Genomic DNA, 3,602 nt, shown 5'->3' with positions numbered 1-3,602 from the left:
GGGGGGGGGGGGGGGGGGGGGGGGTTAGGTCCCCTCCTATCTGAGCCCCCCCCCCCTAAAATACATCAAATAATATAATAATATAAACTTAGAATAAAACAATACAAATGCAAACAGCGCAGTAAAAGTGTGTAGATAGGTAGAATCGTTTTGAGTCCCCCCTCTCTTGCCTCACAGTGGTTTGGTCCACTGCCTGCTTTCCCTCTCACCGTCTGACAGGTGTCCGGTGGCAGAAAATCAGTTGAAATCCGTAGTTATGGAGCTCCAGTAATGTTAAGCAGGCTGGCAGGGCTGTTTTATGCACTTGAAGCATTGGATGAACTAATTGTTTTGTCTCAAATACAGATGATGCGGAGTCATTAATAAATTAATCATGACAAAAAGTTATGATAACCGATTATTTTTCCATGAGCCCACTCTGTTATTAAAACATTACCGAGCTTATTTGGTAGCTTGTTTAACAGCTTATTGGACTGGAACTCATCTTCTGCAGCTAGAGATACGCATATTGATCAGCTGGGGACTTAAATAGGCCGTTTATTTTCGTCTACTCGGCTCTGACCGGTGACCGGGGCCGAGTACTGTCAAATATCCAATTTTCTGCTGGTCACATTGAACGTAACGTGTATCACATGTGTGCACAGACAGTAAGCTCATGTCACACACACACACAGGCGAAAACACGTCTTAGGTGTGTGGAAGTTATTCACGAGAGTGAAGAACACGCAACGCTCACTACGTCTGCAGAGAAACACACAGAAAGAAACGCTGTGGATATTGTAAAGCAGGGAGCAGGTATAGCAACAGTGAACACAGCTGTTGGTGTCGATGTCACTCAGATCACGGTGGTCTCTGTCGGTAATTAACAGCAAGCCTCCTCCACACGCGGCTCATCTGCTGCTGTGAAAACGGAATCGCGGATTAAAAGTAAGAAACAGAAGTTCTTTTAAATAAAACTGCTGTCAAATAAAGTCAGAGCAGACAGACAGGTGTAGGTGTGTGCTTCTGTGTCTGAGGGGAAAAGCAAGGTGAGCAGATTAGTGTAGTTTGTGATTAAACACAAAAATAAATTGGAGAATTAAGTAGAATTAAAATGGTGTGCAATTTATTTTCAACTCCTTCCAGTGAAAATGCTAATGTTATTTCCTAATCAATGTTTCATTATGACTATACAATTGAATGGACCCCAGTGAGAATAGCTAACATTTATACTGGTGCTGATGGGGATCCTAATAAAAATAGATTTTTCCAATAAATAGGTACAATAATGTTTGTGTATGCTGTCAGTTACAGATCTTAGAAAGAAATAACATCGGAATCGGCCAAAATTACAATCGGCAGGTTAGACCTTTTAAAAAATCAGTAACTGGAATCAGCCAGGAAAACTGTAATCTGTGCATCTCTTACTACAGCAATAATCCTGTGTGTGAACCGATATTAGGCTGATACCGTAGATCTACTGTTGTGTTGGGTTTTGAGACATCCTCTATCCCAAAAGAAACCTAAATTACTATGTAGCCTAGAGTTAGTTATTTAGGATAAAATGGCTGTGTGGTGAATCTATGAACTTCAGTCTCACTTGAACAACTATTAATTAGTGTTGTTGGCCAGAAAAATAGTAGTAAGACTTCTGTCTGTGTACACATATCCTATACTAGTTCAATTTTGGCTGTATTATTTGTGTCCCCCTCAAAAAATACTCTTGAGAAATTTTTATTGTCCCCCCCTGCTGTTAGCTGAGATTTACGCCCATGCCCACAGCAGGCCGACTTGTCATATACGGTGGAGCACTCAACCCGTCAGACTAGATATCTCCTTCAGCTAGAAGAAACATCAGGAGTGTTGATTTTGGAGAGGCCTTGCGCAGTCAGGAGAGACGAATATGTATTGTCTGACAGACTCAAGTTCCCCCTTTGTCTGCAGTCAGACTCCTTTACCTCTCTCGCCCCTCTTTCAATTTCTTTTTATATTTTTCCATCCTGTTCTTTCCAGTCCCAACAAATCTGTGGATAAGAGATGTTCTGATGGTGGCCTGGCTGTTACAGTAAGCACATCTGGCGTCCACATTCAGATACTGTACATTTCTGGCCTTCAAGCTCAAGCTCTGAGAAACTCCTTACATAGACGACAAGCAGCCCTACAATTTCACTCTCTATTCCCTAAGTTTAACTCTTCAGGTTACCTGGACTCATTGATAATACTGGATGACGGTATCCGCAAGCTGGTTATCAGCTGGCTCAGTTAACTCTCTCAGCTCTGAGTACGTTCATGTGAAAAAGACTGTTAATTACATACAACATCAACAGAATCACAACTGGAGAACATTAACAGTGATACTCAGAGAAATATGTTTATTGCAGCAGGTAAAAGTGATTTAGAGCAAAGTGATATATAAACAGTATAATCACACAACTTGAAAAGATAAAGAATAACATTTAGATATTAAAAGTAAGGCTAATAGTGAGTATTTTTTATTATTATTTATGAATATGTTGTAAACTTAAATATTTAAACAAGGTAATGCAAAACCATTTCTGCTGCCCAAGCAGAGAGGAGAGAAAAGAGGAGAAACAAAGAGAATGCTTTATGAGGTCTATCTGTATGAATTTTTAATTTCCTGGGAGCTAATCAGCTGTGTGTGAATTGTTTCTCTTAATAAAAGGAACAACTTCTAATTATCATCACAAAGTCTTCATGTTATTCTCAGCTGCGGTGATGGAATAAAATATTCACTGGGTTGTTAGTATGGGGAACTATTCCTTCATTTGGTAGAAGATCCGTTAAAAGATCTACATATAAATAAAGTATGTCTCTATTGCACTGCATCACTTTATTGCAAGTTCACTCATTTTGTCCCAGGCAGGATTCCATGGGATGGGTTTTTCAGTGATCTGATTGGTCAGTAGTCGGACTGCTGACTATTTAATTTGTTACCGTGAAGTTAACTGGCTCCATGGTGATCTACCCTGGTTAAAAGTGAGCAAGTTTCATCATCCCATAAAGACCATAAAACAAAGAAATCACCAATAGAATATTATCAGATACATAAGGCAACAATAACACAACATCTGAACCTTTGTAACAATCACAGTGGCGGTCTGCTGTTCTAAACTGAACTTAGAGTGGAAGCTGAACAAGTGTAACGCATGAGCGTCTAAAATGCTGGAGAATTGCTGCTGATAATATGAAGCATGCACACACATATCTATTTTGAGGCACTCTGTCTAATCTAATTTACATTTCAGAGGCTTCTCCTCTCATGCAAAAACAAAACTGTGGAGAATTAGTTTAATAGATTTAATTTTAACACTGCTGCATTATTCTATTTAATGCATTTGTGGTTAGCAGTCGCTTCAGAAAGCCTGAGTCTCATATAAATGTAGTTCTTCTGTGTGTCTTTATAACTTTTCCTGCAGACATAGCTGTCCTGTTCTTGGCCTGCATGAGTTTCTGTCCTTGTCAGTGATTTACGAGGCCTTTCATTATTTTCAGAGAGGGTACACATATGCCCTTCTGCTAAAATAGACCTAGATTTTTAGATCTCTTCTATGAGGACAAGCTCGGTCAGGTGGCAGTTAGACCAGTCACTGTCTATTTAGACA

At 39.7% G+C, this 3,602-nt stretch overlaps 2 protein-coding genes across 13 annotated transcripts in view; one reads left to right on the top strand and one right to left on the bottom strand.

Moving 5' to 3' along the window:
• The window catches only part of LOC123975176 (basement membrane-specific heparan sulfate proteoglycan core protein-like), a gene marked incomplete at its 3' end in the record, with an annotated part of 647,231 nt that overhangs the window by 289,996 nt on the left and 353,633 nt on the right, over window positions 1-3,602 (bottom strand).
• Window positions 1-3,602, top strand: part of acap3a (ArfGAP with coiled-coil, ankyrin repeat and PH domains 3a) — a 70,795-nt gene that overhangs the window by 19,664 nt on the left and 47,529 nt on the right. The window contains exon 1 of one of the 6 annotated variants that reach the window (XM_046056432.1): window positions 779-795. The exons of 4 other annotated variants lie outside the window; for them this stretch is intronic. The gene's annotated coding sequence lies outside the window, so the exon portion shown is untranslated. One more of the 6 variants, XM_046056431.1, reaches the window with a different exon arrangement.

The sequence above is a fragment of the Micropterus dolomieu genome, linkage group LG08 (assembly GCF_021292245.1).
Source record: "Micropterus dolomieu isolate WLL.071019.BEF.003 ecotype Adirondacks linkage group LG08, ASM2129224v1, whole genome shotgun sequence".
NCBI classification, from domain to species: Eukaryota; Metazoa; Chordata; class Actinopteri; order Centrarchiformes; family Centrarchidae; genus Micropterus; species Micropterus dolomieu.
Note: the sequence above shows the minus strand (reverse complement) of the source record. Positions and strands in the feature narration are given on the sequence as shown.